An 18,133-nucleotide genomic window follows, 5' to 3' on the forward strand; every position below is an offset into this window, starting at 1 on the left:
TAAGTATTCTTCCATTTATTGACCACAGTAGATTCTTGACAATCCTCATTATAACGAAACCTGTGAATCGCTGAGGTCCATGTGTTATCCCTACCCTTAGGAATGTAACTTCTACCACAAAATGTATTTTGCAGTGGCTAATATTGCTGTTATTATAATCTGATAGCCTCTTAGTGCCCAAAGTTTAAACCATATGCTGATATTTTCTATTTTTGTGCAAAATCAAAAATACCGGCATGCTACCGGCAAGACATGCCAGATACCACGAAAAAACCTGCGGTAGTGAAAATTTACCGGCATGCCGGTAGTGCGGTAGGGAAACTTTGCAACTCTATTTTGCATGATTAGGCTTACGGACAGCGGAATCGATAGCTGCTGCTCGAAACTCCCCAAAAATGACCTCAAAGGCCTAGTGAAGGTACCATGTGCGTATAGGGGTCATACTAAGTACGGGTCAAGGTCAGGTCAGGTCACGAAAGGTCACGGTTTTCACTTTCTGCTACATGGGCGTGCGACACATGTTTTATGGCTTATTTTTCACGCCGAATCCGATGGTAATGGTTATATGTGACCCCAAGTCACTGTGCTGGTGATAAGTGTGCATTGAAAGCATAAAAAATCGTTTATACCATACATGACTAAACGAGGGCCAAGAAAAAAAGTCAATTTTTCAACTTTTTATTTTTGACATAAAAATGCACTTTTCTAGAGGAGCTTTGTCCCAGGAATCTAGTGGTGCCATTTGTTTTCACATGCAATGTTCAGAAGTGCCTCTAATTCACGAAAATGCTTATGACGTCACCTTGCCCTATGCATGTTGGAGCTATTTTTTACAATTTGGGGGTCAAAAATCAAGGTAGAAAGTTGAAATTTGGGACATGTAATGTTCTAATAGATCTCTATAACATATATTCAGGTTTTTTGGAAATTCCCAAAATTTTGGATTTTATTACCTGTTTTCCAAAAAATATAGTTTTTATGAATTTTTAGGGGTAAAAAACGCATTTTATGGAAAATCCGAGATAGCCATTTTAAAGAATTCGTTGAGTTGCGTCTATTCATGTCCTTAATTTGCAATTTGCTTAAAACTACGATTTTTGGCGAATTTTTAAACATTTACCATTTTTTGACTGAAAACGCCATGTAGTTACATCACTAAAATCAATATATCTTAAAAAGTATTGGAAATTTTTCTCAAAATTGCACAGGAGACGTCGAATTGATGGGGGAGAAGGTATGCCAAGTTTCAAGTAGATAGCGCAAGCGGTTCATGAGTTATTGGAGAAAAACGGAGGGGGGTCGGATCCGACCCCCCCCCCAGGCGGTCGCGGGTTAATTTTAATGCAAATAACTACCTATAGGATAAAATGCAATCAACTGCAAATGAACACATCGATTCAGTTTTAAAAATTCATGACCGTGACCCAAATGACCTTTGACCTGTGACTTCTTTTCTTTATATCATGTCAGACTTGAATAGGGATTCGACATACGTCAGCGCTTATCATATCCTCTTGGTTCTTTTTGTATACTGGGGTATACCTACGGAATTCACTAATGGCTAGGCTATTTCATGGCCATGCGTTGCATTCTTCATGCCATGGTCCGCCACCTGGTGGCTGAATTTATATCCTCAAGTTGAATTTGTTGACGCCTCAGCGCTTCAATCTTCCCGGTATCTCGGCGGTCGCAGCATAGAGGTACGTCTCCTAATTATTTTCCTGTTATTTCTTTTTAAGAGTATGACTCATCGAAAACTGTTGCTTTGCTAACATAACCATTCGTTGTTGATCATTGCTTGCAGGTTTTGTAAACAAAATTGTGTGTTTGGAACTTTTCCAGAAAGGATTAAAGTTCATGTATGACGTGCTTAAGAAGTAGCACTACAATTATTCGGAGGAATTGACCTCTGAAAAAATACATGTACACCCGAGTGACCAACGGGATCCTGCACGACGGAGAAATGTAAACGTCAGTATACAACGGACTGTGCCTAGGACTAGTCATGTATACTGTAGTATACATGGTTGCTGGGTTAGTTAAAGCCTTTTTTTGGCTCACAAACAACATTATGCCTTCAAATGGCTCTGTGGTTCAGCGTTAACATTCTTCGAATCGTTGGCGACCTCAATGGCCGTAGATCCTCACTCAAAGTTTGATAAATCGCCCGATGAATTAGAATCCGACCCCTAAGCACAATGACATAGGCAAGCACCTCTCTAAAACACACCATATGGCGAATTTTTTTTAGAGATGTCGCTTCAGATAATGCTGCAAGGTCTTCCTCTACTGTTTATCGATTCGCCACAGGTGCTACAAGTTCTATATTTTCAAAGGAAATGGCAACTAAAGACCTAAGAGCAGTGGGCAAGGGGCAGAAGAAGCTGAAGTTAAGGGCGAGTGGTGTTGATAATTAAACGTGTCAATACTATTAGCCATTTTACGTCCTAAACAAACGAAAAAATACACTTTGGTGTTTGTATGGAAGTTTTCATGGATTGCATTTCAGTCAGATTTTATAGGCTTTGAGTATTTTTGTATATCCCAGTATACATGTCTCTGCGCATGCGCGATGACCTTCACGGCTGAAATGTCACCAATCTGGTCATTATTGGCACCAAAGCTCTCAGCCAAAAAAGTTTCGTTGCTCTCCATTCATGGGCGAATCGGCGGGACTCAAGAGGATATGTCCGTTTCTAGACTTGTGGTGATTAAAAACGTGCAGACATGTGAACTGATGCTTGCCCCATGAAGTATGATAGGTGTCAAAGCCATTTGAACATGAAGCCATTTTCATTGACCTAAGATGACCTCGGTTGACTTGAGTTAGTCAACTTTTTTGGGAAAGTTTTTTTTTCTAGCTGATATAAATTTATTTTTCATTTCAACATTTGAACACAGGTTTTGGTAACTGTACAGCATGTTGCGAGGCTGTATGTAGATAAGTGCAAGTTACTGGTCACTGGTCAGCACCTGCTTTCAATAGCTGGTAAGATGGCTACCAGATGACCTGACCTGAGGCCAGTTTCACCAATAAAAAACAGACGACCTACTCCAAATACTACATCGTTTTGTATAAAACATGCAGATTTTGAAATCAAAACTCCGAAATATTTACTCCATAAAACTATGTATGCTTCAAGAAATCCTAGCAGGAGCCAGGACCCATATATATTTCCCCGACGTTTTGGTAGGACTTGAACTGGAAGGTCAGCCTATAACCTTTAAAGTTGGTTATCATCGGCCTCCTCTCGTCATGCGTGACGAGACGAGAGGAGCGAACGAGAGGAGCGGACGAGAGGAGCGGACGAGAGGAGCGGACGAGAGGAGCGGACGAGAGGAGCGGACGAGAGGAGCGGACGAGATGAGCGGACGAGAGGAGCGGACGAGAGGAGCGGACGAGAGGAGCGGACGAGAGGAGCGGACGAGAGGAGCGGACGAGAGGAGCGGACGAGAGGAGCGGCCGAGAGGAGCGTGCTGCTCGCGAGCATTGTCTGCAAAACTCTATGCTCAATTGGGTACCGATCGACTGGGACGTTAAACCTGCGTCAAAATCTGTAAAAGAGCCAGTACGGGCGAGGGTTTATAATCTCATAAATTTGGCGACAGCGATGAAAGCTATGTGAGCATAAACTTCGTCAAGGACCTTTCGAGGACTTATTATGATCTGGGGCAATTTTTGGCTCACATATCCCGTCATCGCGCTGGGAGTTCTAAGTTATCTGCTGCCAGCGCCGTATAAATATGCATGGCTGTGATGCTGGCGCTGCTCACGGCATAGCGAGGAAGGCGAGTGAAGTTCAGGGTCTGCTCACCTATCCGAGAAATGGGGTGATATGCTCCTTCCACTAAGGTGCATCAAGATTCGTCTTTATTGGGGCCACCACAATTAGTTCGCACTTATAGATGGGACTCGGGTCTGGTTATGTTAATAGGTATATTGTATCTACCTATAATCCAATGAAACTGGATAAGGCCAGGAAACGATCGATTTGAGGAATACAGTTGTAAAATTAGTGGAATAAGAAATACCTAAAGTCGTAATATGGTCAGACTAGCAAAGTTAATTTGATCAGGTCCAGATATTCATTATTTAAAACAAAGTTAAATAATAAATTACTTCAGAATGATGCATTAGATCAATGTGCAACATACTCATCCTCAATGAACTGTGTGACCTAGATATACCTGCATCCGGCTCGCGTATGTGATGACTGCATTTCCCGCATCTAGGATACATATACCCCTATGTCTTCCATGCCAAGAAACCGACGAGAATCCTGGCGACAAAAACGGGTCGCTCTATAGTACAGATGATGAATGGGTCGCGGCGTGGAGACTCAGGCTAACCAGATGATGATTAACGGCTGCGGCAGACTTAGTCCAGGTGGCAGGTGGACTGTTTCACAATTAGTCCGTGAGACTAATTGGCAATAAACCCAGCTCAGCCGGCTAATGGAGTGCGACAGTTCAGCTCTGTTCTGCAGTGCCGAACAAGTACAGCTCAGTTGTTGAAAGATCCAGCTTGAACTCCATGTTGGGGAAAGTGCCTATTCTGGAATTCAAGACTCTCAAAACATCTAATGAGGTATGCGCTCGCAACAGAGTCTATGGACCTCGTTGCCAAATGGGGAAAAATGTGAACACATCGGAACGATTAGTGGCTGAACCAGCAACCGTCTCAATATGATAGATTTTAGGCGTGCTTCATGTGATATCTACCATACCACGTGCGGTGTTCTCTGATCTTTCGGAAAAAGATGAAAAAACTATTCGACTTTCATTGAAAGTAAGTTGATATCAGAGCATTGTTATAATTCCTTCATTTTTGTTAGAAATATGTACATTATTTCTTTAACAATAAAAACGTGTCCCTAAACTGTTATAATAGCATTGTAAGTTGTGTACCTCTCCCCGATTAGGGCTGTAGCCCGTCGGGAGCAAAATTATGTGTACCTCTTGCTAAAACATCAGCGGCATTTTCCAACAATGGCGATGAAAAATTGCGCCGCTTTCACTGTGTCGGATACATCAATATCCCTCTGCTGACCTGTTCTGAAGGGCCGTGGGCCAGACATGACAGTAACACGACGCTGGACTGCCCACGACCCATATCTAATGAAATTTAACCCGCGAGTTGCTGGGGGGGGGGGGGCGTTAAACGCCCCCACTTTTTTCGCCGGGCCATAGCATAAAAACGGCGCCCCGCAGGCGCGCCAAATTTTGGGTACCTGTAGGGAATTGATTGAAGTTTATTGTGACAAAGTTTCAAAAAAATCGGTCGGAACATTTTTGAGATATCGAGGTTTTAGTGACGTCATGATTTCTGAGTTTTCGACCAAAAACGGCATATGTTCAAAAAATCATATAAAATCACAGAATAGACATATAGACATGCCGTAAACGCCATTAGACTGCCAATACCATGGAAAATCAAATGGCTATCTTCGATTATTGATTATCGTTCGGCATTTTCCAAAATCTTGAACTGAATCTTGGCAATTTCTCGTGACTACTTCACGACCATGATACATGAATTTCTTAAATTGAACTTTTTTAGCCAAACACGTACACATATGATAAAATGAATGTCACCATCGTGTTCTACGCCCCAAATTACCCATAAAACATGTGTCACAGGCTGCGAATATCAGTTTTGATTTTCGGGGATATGTGCCTGCCCGGTTGACCTGACCTTGACCCTGACCTATGCTTGACTGACCCCTGCATGGAGCTGACACTCTTGTAGGCCTTATATGATGGATTGTGCACCGTTTTGACGGAGTTTATGACGAGAGGCGCCCATTGCGAAGTCATGAAGTCCATGCTACTGAAAGCCCGATTTTAGGTGTTTGACCTGACCTTGACCTGACCTGTGACCTCAAAATTCAACTTTAAAGTACTCATCTGAAGCGTCTCGTCGCGTTCTTTCGTTTGCCGCCTCGTGCGTTTCGCTGCGCCTATTGGTTCTCGAGTTATCGGCTGGGGGCGTTTAACGCCCCCCCCCCCCCCCCAGCAAACGGTGGGTGGCGAAATACCCCAGCAACTGCCGGGTTAAGGCTGTCGCAGCACACTCGGTGGCTTCGCGCAAGCCATTATAGGCTGTCGTCTGTAATAGCAGAACAAGGAACACTGGGCTATCTTGGTAGGCGTAAAGAATAACCAGATATTGCTAATAGTTATAAGTATGATACAATGGGTGAAGTGTGTATAGTGCCTGCTAGTATAATAGTCGGACGTGCAACCACTGTCAGCGCTATGCGGCCAGCTCTTTATGCTCCTTTGATCATTGGTGGATAGTTCGAACTGCTGCCAATAGATGTCACCCAAAGACAGCGCCTATGACGTATGCTGTACCGCAGTACTCGTCAATTTTGAGAAGCCGTCGATGCAGATACAAAACTTCTGACGCATTCCGTGTTTTCTGGTTGAGACTTGAGATGAACGAATTGAAAATGCATCAGGTTCTTCTTTGTGTCTCATAAGACGAGTCATACCGCATTGTCGCTGATGGGAATGAATCAAAGTAGTGAAATTAGTTGACGAAAGAAGAAACTAAAAACAATCTACGACGATGCATAGCTTGCAACTCGGTACGCTCGCTGTTGATGTTGTGACTTGCATAAGCAAGTCATGCACTTTGCTCTGATATCAATTATTATTTTTAGCATTGCGTGAGGATTGCCATATTTTCGAAGCTGTTACAAGAATATTAAACGTAGGTACGTACCTTTATGTAGTCCAACATTGCTCCATGTTGACAGACCACTCTTACAAACTTTTGCGAGATACTGTCCGTTGCGATATTTAATCTTTATTGCATAAATGAATTAGCAGACGACGTGGCTTGATAAAGCTAGAGACAACCACAACATCCACAATTCATGCCTTCTGTTTTGCTTCGAAGAACAACACCTTTTCGAGTCTGCGTCTCTCGTCCACAGCTGCACTCTGCAACTCCATAGCTTCACCACCGCTCACTTCACCATTCAACGCCTCTCTCTCTCGGCGGCTCTCGGCCACTCGTCCTGGACCCGCGGCCAGCCGGAGCCAACTGGTGTCGAGTCGCCCCTCCGTCGGAGCCGTCGCTCCCGACCGGACGGCCCGCGGCACTCCAGTGACCGTCGCCGTCGCCGCCGCCGATAGGACAGATCCCGGCGCCGGCGCCGCAGGGGGGGGGGGGGCGGAGGAGATAACGCAGTGACCACCTCGTGCCAGACACTCACAGGTGGGTGCAGAGGGTATGTGAGGGGGGGGGGGGGCGATAGACCAGCGCAGATCGAACGTGTGATCGCACCCGGAAGGAAAGTGCCCCACGACTGGGGCTGCAGTTTCTGGAATTCAACCGCTCAATGGATATTATGTAACTGTTAAAATGTCAAAGCTTTCAAGAAAGAATAAATGTGGCGCATATACAGTTGTAATGCATTTCAATTCAAGGAAGCCTTAGTTTTGCTGTTCTGTCTCCAATGCCAATAAAACCAATGCTTGAGTGTAATTTATAAATTTGAGCCAAAAGTGAAAACAAAGTTGCCATCCATTGTTGTTGTGTCTTTTTTTTTTTACTTACTAAAGGTGTAACAGGATGCAAAGTTTCGTTAAAACGTTCATTCTCGTTTAAGGTAGGTTTTTGGTAAGATACCATACTGTCATATGCTCCTGGTGAAAACTTCGCATGGTTTCTGCAAACAAATTATGAAACTGCGAGGTGCTGTGTATTTACGGCTGTGACAAACTTAAAGCATCAAGGATGGGACGTGTCCCGAGCCTGGGAGCCACTTTGCTGCACAACATCGTAATATTTCATGAGGGTCGGTTCAGTGTCCATCTTTTTATGGAGCCACATATTTCATAATTTACAAATTGGCACTTATGCGATAAGGTCTGAGTTTCAGGAATGCTTCGCGGTGATGTCTTTTTCGTTGCAACACAGCACAGTGCCGAAGATACAGATCGCAGTCATGCAAGTGCATGGTGCTGGTACGTGTAACAGTTGCGGACTGGCGCATTCGGTACAGGACTTCAGGGTACTTGCAGTGTGCCCTTATCGTATCGTTGTTGTTCATAGGTTTTATCTTTAAACGACTCAACATCATGTACTGGAATATTGACGTGTTAAGCGGTTTAATGAATATTTCCTCAATGGCTCTTACATTCGTGACTATGTAAAGCTCCTAAAAATTCAGCAATGCATTAAGAGGACAGTTGAACGCCCCAGTTACATTAATGTTTATGCGTTTACAGTAAACATCTTGCTTATGGAAAGATAAAGTCATGCAAAATAACACGAGTAGTTTAAAAATCATTCAAGTGAATAGCATTTATGCATGTTGGATATAACTGATAAGCTCTCGTATATGCATTGAGAATATGCTTATCATGGGAATCGCGATAAGTTAAGCTCCTTATAGAACAACACGAGTAGCCTAAAAGGCATCTAATTCTTGCATAACTTATGCTTGTATAACTTGAGGAAATGCTTTGAAAGATCCTAACATCAAATATGCCGACGGCTGAGTTAGGCATTGGAAAAGATCGATCACCCATTGAGCAGAGCTGAGAGCATACAGAAAAAAAAAGTTTCTCATTTCTCTGTTGATGTATGTCGTTGCTAAAAACCAGTAAAACGCCTTTTGGGCGAAGAACGAGCGAGCGAGATAGTGAGCCCTGCACGTGCGGAAGGGCGAGAGGGTACTTCCAACGGGCTTGTGCAAAGCACCCTTCTAACCGGTCGCTAGCGGTGTGCCAAATTTGAACGCAATCGGCCCAGCCGTTCCTGAGATCTGGAAGCGGCATTCTGCACGTGCGCACGTGCAAACGGGGTCCAAAATGACTTTTGCACGGCACCCTACTAACTCGTCCCCAACAGTGTACCAAATTTGAGCGCAATCGGCCCAGCCGTTCTCGAGATCTGGAAACGCCCCCTGCACGTGCGCACGTGCAGTAGCACCCTAACCGCAACACATGGGAATGCATTGCCTGGTGGGTGCCTACCTGTATGCCAAGTTTCAGCGAAATCGCCCCAGTAATTACCGAGTTACTGAAATGGGAGCAAATTTGGCACCTCTTATTGTTGTATTTTGCACGTGCACTGGGGGTGACCCACATACATCGAGAGTATCCTATTTTGGGTAGAAGGGATGCTGCTACCCTACAAAAATTACCGCAAAGTCAATCGCCCAAGCGGCTGCTGAGATATGAGCCTCTCAAAATCACTACTTTTGCAAAACAGCTTGAACACCCTTGACTTTTCACGTGGCACGTGCCACGACGGTCACTGAGATGTATCAAAAGTAGTCAGTTACGGGGTAGAAGGGATGGGGCTACCCAACAAAAAAGACCGCAGGCCAATCGGTCCAGCGGTTGCTGAGATATAAGCCTATCAAAAGCGTTACAGGCCGGGCCGGGCCGGGCCGCTCATACTGAGATTTTTCCGTTATATTGAAAAGACTCACTTCGCTCGCTGCGCTCGCTCGCTCGTAATCACTCTTACGATGGCCTTTCAAGCCATTTTTCAAGCCGGCATGATCAGAAGATTTTATGAATGATAACCAAAACCATATTCTATGTTTGGATGCAGTTTCGATCATGCGTTTCACGGTTGAGCTACAAAATCCATGTCTGAAGTATAAATCCTTCTAATTTGGGATTGAAATGATCTATCAAAAATTTGGAGTTAGGCTTGCCGATACCCTGAATCACTTGGCGCATCTCACCCGTTTCTGCCATGGTCACCTCAGCGAGTGTAGGTATCTTGTATCCTACCACTGCTAACGGGTGAATTAGGGGCCACCTCCTTGCAACCTTATATTACCACGGACCGATGGCTACTCAGTAAACACGATCGGCCGTCATTGCCCTCAAGCAGCACCCCTAGCCGGCGTGGCGGGTGCCTATCACCGTCGACAGCACCCCTTTCCTGCCCGGCAGGGCCCCCATGGCCGACAGCGCCTCGCCTCCACTGATCAGCACGTGCCCTCTTTGTGGCCGGTGAAGACTTCCTGTCCAGAACAGGGCGCTCCTACCTGCGATAGCGCACTATCGACCGGCCCCACGGCCGCCCCTGTGGCGTTCTGTGCACTGGTCATCAGCCTGACACAGGTCACACCCGCGCCCTCCGCCAACGCGCGGCACTACGGACGGCGCTGAAGTGCCGCGGAGTTCCACAACTCCACACACAGCTGGAGGGTGGACGGCGAGTAGCCCGCCAGACACAGTCAGTGGGCGCAGTTACGAGCGCGTCGACCGACACCGCGCATCGGTCGTGACCCGAATCGACGCGACCGACCGCGACTGAATTGTCGCCCGTTGTAAACTGTCCAAAACTGGCGTCAACTGGAGGTTCGCAACGGGCCGGCGCGGGGGCCGATACGCCACCACACGACCCTCACCACCGGAGTTGGCGAGTGTGGTCGCCGGGCAGATGGGCTTTTGGCTCTCTAATGGGGTGTCATCGGTAAAGGTCACCAGTAACGCTCGATGACACGCGCGCCGTCGACCATCTGCGAGCGGGAAGTCAATGAAGCGCCGATAGACCGCGGTGACATCCGCTGTGTTCGTGATATTCCATCCAGACAGCTTCCTGACCGTGCTAATAGTTTACGTGACATTCATGACACGTGCGGGGCTAAATAATTATAGCTGCAGACGTGCTGTCGTAGATACCTACGCTGTTCGAGATCATACATTCAATTATATTTGTTAATTAAAGGCAGTGTACTTTTTAGGCCACCGTAAAACTCCTTGTGCCTTCACTCCTTTGTTTGAGTTTTAGTTAGGTGCGTTGAACAATCAATAGCTGTCGCAGCAGTGTCTACAGACCTTGCAGAAACTGCCCATAATCATGGCTGAACGCGTAATGCCGTGCACATAACCTGCTAGCCCGATTGACCCCTAGTTCAGTATGCACGCTATTGAGAAATGAGCAGTAAATAAGTATTTTGCATGCAAACGTGCATTCTGTGACCAGACGAGCATGTAGAGTGATAATTACAAAGGTTGTTGCCAGTTTGACGGCGCAGAACGTCGCAGCACGACACATTCATCGTTACATGTGCGAGTTCCCTGTGTGAATGATCACTGATCAGTGTCCTTACGAGCTGTGCTGCTCGGTCTGTGTGCCATCATAAGGCACAATGCGGTAATCATACGGCCATTTCATCAACGGCCGAATTGCCCAGCTACCTACAATATGTATATGTACAGGGTGATCCAAAAAATTTGGAACCCCTAACTTAAAATGTCTATAAGTCCAAAAGAATTCATTTTATTGACAAATTGCAAACACCATTAGAAAGAGCATTAAATCCTCTATAACATAATGTCAAGTTGGTGCATGTATCCTGTAAAGTATTGACACACTGTTAGGTTTCGGAATGAGCGTCAGAAAACTGAGTGAAACGAAATCGCCAATTGTTAACAATGCACTGAAATCCGTTAGCACTCCATCTGTTGTTTTTTTTTTTTAGGAATAATACCACATCCACATTCAATTTTATTACATAAAGGTTTACGCAGAAGCACACAATAAAACAGATACACGCATCCTAGCTCCCGCTGTTCATCTCAGTATGTGCTCAAACCGAGCTCCGTGGGCCGTCACGCAGTCCTGCAGTCGCTTGCGGACGGCTCCAACTGCGCGGGCCAGCAGTCTCTGGGACAACTGGTCCCAGCAGGCCGTCAGCCTTTCCTTCAGCTCCTCGATGGTGCTGATCCTCTTGACCTCTGTACACCATTCGCTCCAGTTCGCTCCACACGAATAAGTTAAAAGGGCTGAGGACAGGACTCTTCGGTGGCCAGGCATCTGGCTCGATGAAGGCCGGGCAGGCCTGTTCCTGAAACTCGACCACTGAGTGGGCCGTGTGGCACGGAGCACCGAATGACATTTTTTTTTGCTCCTGCTGAAATTTAAATTCATTACAATAGCACGTGAATGAGCTATTTTTATTCATGAACCTCCGACATGCGACATAGCCAGAACAGCAAACCGCAAATCATTGATTTGCGGATAATGTTGAAAACCGTTTCACTGAGTTTCGTGACACAAATTTTATAGGCATATAACTAGGGCAATATTTATAGTAATAGTTAAGTTCAATTAAATTGGTTTTATAGAGAATTGAACGCTCTTTCTAATGATGATTGCAATTTGTCAATAAAGTGAAAACTTTCGGACTTACAGACATTTTAAGTTAGGGGTTCCAATTTTTTTGGATCACCCTGTATATGGCCTCTCCACGAGCGGCTGTTTCCCGCTCTGGCCGGGAGCGGTGGCCGTCGCCTCTGTGAGGGAGCAGTGTAATCAGGAGGAGCCCTCTAGGACAATCTGCAGCCGGCCGGCCGGTCGCTCTGATGGATGGGAGACGGGGCGCCCTGCACTGGTCTGGTGGGCGCTCCGGGCTCCCGGCCATTCGCAGGTGACTACTGAGCCGTCAGGATGGGTGTGCGGGTCGAGAACGTCTCCCTCCCGGGGGAGAAGCGACCGGAGATAGCCCGGGGGCGTACGGAAGCGGTATCGTAATCACTGGGGCGGTCAATAGGGAGAGGCGCGGGCCGCCGGCGCCGCCGAGTGGCTGGTGATTACTGGAGCTGGGCGGAGGAGCTCAGCTGACTGTGTGGAGGCGTCTGAGAGGAGATAGGAGCTGAATGAAGGAGGAGGCTGAAGGAGATCAGATGGCAGGCATTGAGAAGCGTGACAACAAGTTACATTGATCTATGGCCAACGTCAAGTTAAAGATAACATCAGATCATGGTGCAAACGCCTGATTCGTCGATATGTGCAATCGGCGAAGTACCGCACAGTCTGATTTCCTGGAACAAAATCTGGGAAGAATTCTTGTTTACATAGTAATACATTCTTGTGTGTGTGTGTGTTTTTTTTTTGTGAAACATGCAGACTTTCTGGTAAGGATATACCTAATCTTGGCCACAGGTCTCTTTTAAAGTGACTTTCTATGACAAAATTCGATTCGTCGTCCTGACTAGTTAGATAAACACGAGGCTGATAAAACAATCTGTACCTAAATTTTGTGTCAAAATTTCACAAAACGTCAATTTTGACGGTTTTGGCCAATTGAATGCCCCACGGTTAACCTTTTTGAAGACATCAGAAAACAAAACTAAACAGTATTTATTGAAAATTCTTTGCAATGCGGGCTGTACTTATCTATAAACCAAATTGGTTAAAGAACATCGAAATGTATGAAAATTGGCCTTTGATGTGCTCTGGTTACCTGAAATTTCACATATTTTTAATGACCTAGACGCTCTGTCAATATTACATCATTTACATGAGTAGGTAATATGTAACTACCTAAGTCACTTACCTATCTACCTGAGAAACGGAGTTAGTTTAGATGGGGGCGTTTCTAGCTCCCTGCTCCTCCCCTCCGCGTCGATGCGTTAACGACCAGACCAGTTGCTTTGCCGCGAATTAAATCCATTAGAGTGGAATGTTGCTTCAACAGACCATGCGGAATACACGGGAGGAAGGTTGACTACTAATGCTGTCTTATTTGACTAATTGTATTGCAATAACTCTTATGTACTTTGACGTTCATTTAAAGAAAAGCATTGGCTCACAGCGACTTTTTATGAGATTTGAAGCGCACCGACCACTTGTCACTAAGCGTCCTTTGGAGCCGTAGATTCGAGCGTGAGCGTAAAACAATTAACCTGAATGCATCTCTTATGAATGCCTCTATGAGCTTGCAACTTATTAGTGTTTGAGCTTATTGAGCAGCCCTGCAGCCATGATTACCGCCTTGTCATTCTTTGAAATGAGCTAAGCCGCAGTTGATTATGCCGTTTTGCTCGGCCAGTAATTAGCAGGGAGACCAATGGCCACCACTCATGACACAGGTCTGTCGGTCAGAGCGGCGTTGGCCGCTAATGTTCCGAGCCAAGCGTCCTCTATACTTGACTCTCGCCGTGAGCTTCAGACTGGGCCGCTATAGGTGACGCTGGTAGCACAGACAGCCCAGCCGCCTGAGCCTGAGCGACTGTTAGCATTCTGTTCGCTTCGCTCCCACGATCTGGCAGGTGGCAGGTGCTTGGGGAGGTGGTGGGTGGGGCTGCGGTGCATAACCCTCATACCATCGTTGCCATATTCGATAGATATTGGCCTAAGGTGGCAATACTTGTACAAAACTCTCGTAAGTCGTAAGTGCATCCACTTGAAAGCACCATGAAACAATCCATGGGTTCAGCTTGGGTCTGACGTTTTATGCCAGGGGACGTTTAACTATATAAAAACAAATACTAGCTTTGCAATCATCTGGACGCTTATAAAAGCCGCTATGGGGCAAATATAACCATAAGCAGCCTCCCACTCCGAACACCGGACGGTCGACACACTCGCCATCGACCGAGAAGACCTGGCTTCGACCGACCCGATCAATCTCAGTTACCGCGACCACCCGCCGTGCCGGCTAATAATGTATTAACCACTCCGATTGGGGTCGTTAGGTAGGTAAATGTCAGCTTGGCTTACCGTTGCCTTTAGTTCCGTGAGTAAGATTATACCGAAAATAAGGGAGAGATCGTGCCAGAGTGGGAAGCATCGGCCAGTATCACGGGATCTAGTTTCTCTTCTCTCCTCTTCTCTTCTCTTTTCTTTTCTTTTCTTTTCTTTTCTTTTCTTTTCTTTTCTTTTCTTTTCTTTTCTTTTCTTTTCTTTTCTTTTCTTTTCTTTTCTTTTCTTTTCTTTTCCTTTCCTTTCTTTTCTTCTCGTCTCGTGTCGTCACGTCTCGTCACTTCTCGTCTCGTCTCGTCTCGTCTCGTCTCGTCTCGTCTCGTCTCGTCTCGTCTCGTCTCGTCTCGTCTCGTCTCGTCTCGTCTCGTCTCGTCTCGTCTCCTCTCCTCTCCTCTCCTCTCCTCCACCCTGGTCTTCAATATCGGGCCGACACGGGCGCTGTCTCCCGTTTCCGAGGACAGGGGCGGCCGCCGCGGCCCTTCCGGTCTCACTTCCGCCGCCCAAATACCGTGGGGCAGTGTAAATAGCCGAGAAAAAGGCGCCCAGCCACGCGCCCCTGCCGCTCGGTCGATTTGTGATCGTCTGAGGGGAGGCTGGTGGGAGTTGGGAGGCACGGGAGACAGGGGACCGGGACTGCTGTGTGTGGTCAGGAAATGAGCCAATCAGGGGACGGTGACGGCTCTGACAGAGGACACCTACCGGCAGCGGCCGCCAGTGTCGTATTATATGGACCCGCCTCGCTCCTCAGAGCTGCTCTAATCGCCGTGGATTGACTCAGCAGTCGATTGACTGATCAGCGGGCTACTTATGTGTGGATTGACAACGCTTTGCCATGAGTCAGGCCGTGCGTTACTGAAGCTCGCGTCACCGCACGGCGGGCCGAGACATAGTGGTAAAACAGTCGGCTCCTCTGCTGTCGGCAGCCGCCCAGACCGACTCACCACACGTCAATTATCGCATCACGGCGCGGCCGACTTCACAGAGCGCCACCGTGTTTATAAAGAGCTTATGGTCCGTGGAGAGGGGTAACAGGCTGGAAATGGTGTCTGGATGTTTACTGGCGCGGCTGTCGGCTCAGAGGCTGCCGCGCTGAACGGCAGTGCCACCGCCCCCGCCCTGGTCAGAGCGTCACAGGCGTGACATTGTAACATGTCCGACCTCTCCTGGGGATAAAGCTCAATGAAGGCCAGGCACACTTAGGGAGAATGCTAAAGGACAGGTCAGGTCGCCTACACATAGGTATATATTACCGAGTTCTGTCGTCAGTGGTTAAGATATGCAGCAATGAAATGAGATAATTTCGGTTAGCTATACCAAATAGATGCACAGTGTGATGACAAATAAATTACACCAATCGTTTAACTTTCAGGCAGTAAGCAATTATGCCTATTATGGTCATGGTCTGACTCTAGTGCATTGACCCAGGGGCGGATCCAGAAAATCTCCAAGGGAGGGGCCATTAGAAACCAGGAGGCCCCCACATAATCCCACCTGTTGGAGGCCTCATCTTCCCACTTGTTGGCCCCCCCCCCCAAAAAAAAACTGCGTCTATTGAGCTTATCTAGCTGTTCAGGCAACATATCAACATGAATAGCCACTTTATTTTCAGGAGGCCCCCTTTTCAGCTTTTTAACTTTTTATTTTATTTTTGAAAAAAATCGGCCAAGGGGGGGGGGGGCATGGCCCCCATGGCCCCCCCTTGTATCCGCGCCTGCATTGACCTAATTCTAGGTTACCTACATTCAGTATTTCATTACAGAGCCGGTGCAGCTGAACCCGAGCTGTATCCGTGTACCGAAATCAGTCACCCACTCCATGTCACGTGCTCCATACATATCACATCCGCCCACCGCGCTCAATGGCTCGGAAGCAGGGATGCGGAGCCGTGGAAATTTCAGACGGCTCCGGCTCCGGCTCCGGCTCCGGAGGAAAAAATCGACTCCGGCTCCGGCTCCGGCTCCGGGTGAAATGTTGTGGTGGCTCCGGCTCCGGCTCCGGCTCCGAGTAAAATGGTCCGGCTCCGGCGGCTCCGGCTCCGGCGGCTCCGGCTCCGACTCAGTACATCCCCTATGCAATCAATTAAATACGAGTGGAAGAAAAATTGGATTGGTTATACGCGTTACTCTTTGCCATGACCGGCTCACCGCGTCCCCGCGCAAACGCACCTCGGAGAGAACCAGGCCCATGTCGTCCCCTATCTCCCTGTGTGTCCAAGTGCACAGATGACGTCACACGAAGGGGCGGAGTCGGGGGCGGAGCCTGGCGCAACGGCCGCCATATTTGAATTTGTTTTAACAGAATGTATTCTATATTTCGGGTTTCAGTCAATTGTTATCGATAGTTTTATGAACGGTTAGCTGTATTATAAGTGATTTATCAAGAAAAAACACATATTCTGCTTGCAATTTCGATTTAAGTACGACCCGCGCCTAGATTCGAACGCACGATCTTTGGATTACGGCGCAAGCATCCTAACCACTACACTACCGCGGCGGCGTGGCGGCCGGCGGAAGGGGGGCTGCGGAGGCATGGGGGTTTTTTACGCATTTTTGGAAAAACTAATGGGTTTAGTCATTAGTGAAAAACGCTTCTTAGATAATTCGAAGAAAAATGTCTCGGCTTTCCGATGATGCACTTAGTTTTGTGCTAGCTTTAGCAGAGTTTGTTCTACAGCGCTTCAAAAATCGCCCATTTGCATAGGACTTAAACGGGACTTCAAGACTTGCCCCCAGATGACGTCACGAGCTGACGTCACGATCAGGTAGAATCGCCGGACGACCCTACCTGGTATATAGGGCCTTGGAGAGAACTGGCAGAACAAAGGACTAGGAAGCGATGGCATTGGAAACGCAGTCGCCGCGAATTGGAGTTCACTGAACCATCGTAAGCTGACACCAGTCTCGGCTGCATTGGGGGGTGGGAGTGGGGGGGGGAGGGGAAGAGACGGTGCTGGGAGTCGCAGTCCACTGCCACTGGCTTGAAAACAATGGCCGTCACCTGATGACCGGTCCTCATGTTCTGGGGATGCAGTAGACGTGGGGGGGGGGGGGGAGGAGCAGACAAGAAGTTGATTGCGTACCTACTGTGGGATACTGGGGATATTCGGCTTTTTTTCATTCACTTGATGGCCCATGACGTAAGTAAAGTACCATATGTTTTACTGCCTTGTACTGTCAAACCGAACTAGGTCAATTATTTTTTTTCCTCTTCAAAAAATAAAAAGGAGCCGGAGTCGCCCCCTTTTTTGGCGGCTCCGGCTCCGGCTCCGGCTCCGGGCTATATTGTTTCACGGCTCCGGCTCCGGCTCCGGCTCCGGGCAAAATATGTCGGCTCCGGCGGCTCCGGCTCCGACTCCGGCTCCGGCTCCGCATCCCTGCTCGGAAGCCATGCATTTTTCACGGCTGCGATGTAAGCTATCGGGCGCTGAACTGGAATACCGTCACCGGACACCGGCAAATCTGGAGCGGGCGACACCGGGTGAGACTAAATGCTTACTTCGAAATCTAAGCTGCGTTGCGGCATTGGCGGTTATGTGCGGCGTGTATGCCGCATGATTAGTAAGCGGCGACCACTAAATTAAAAACTCAGTAGCTTTGACCTGTTTTCAATGGATAACACTGCATACCAAAAATGTCCATCGCTCTCGTCATAGGATATTTA

The 18,133-nt window shown here is 47.3% G+C and overlaps 1 protein-coding gene across 2 annotated transcripts in view; it reads right to left on the reverse strand.

Annotated features, from left to right (window-relative positions):
* LOC122381454 (netrin receptor DCC-like) overlaps positions 1-18,133 on the reverse strand; it is a 90,130-nt gene that overhangs the window by 41,417 nt on the left and 30,580 nt on the right. Inside the window, exon 1 of one of the 2 annotated variants that reach the window (XM_043365621.1) lies at positions 6,731-7,149. The exons of the other annotated variant lie outside the window; for it this stretch is intronic. The gene's annotated coding sequence lies outside the window, so the exon portion shown is untranslated. Of the gene's footprint in view, positions 1-6,730; positions 7,150-18,133 lie in introns of those variants that run through there. 2 annotated transcript variants of the gene reach the window in all.

The sequence above is a fragment of the Amphibalanus amphitrite genome, unplaced genomic scaffold (genome assembly GCF_019059575.1).
Source record: "Amphibalanus amphitrite isolate SeventyFive unplaced genomic scaffold, NRLGWU_Aamphi_draft 000120F_arrow, whole genome shotgun sequence".
In the NCBI taxonomy this organism is placed as follows: Eukaryota; Metazoa; Arthropoda; class Thecostraca; order Balanomorpha; family Balanidae; genus Amphibalanus; species Amphibalanus amphitrite.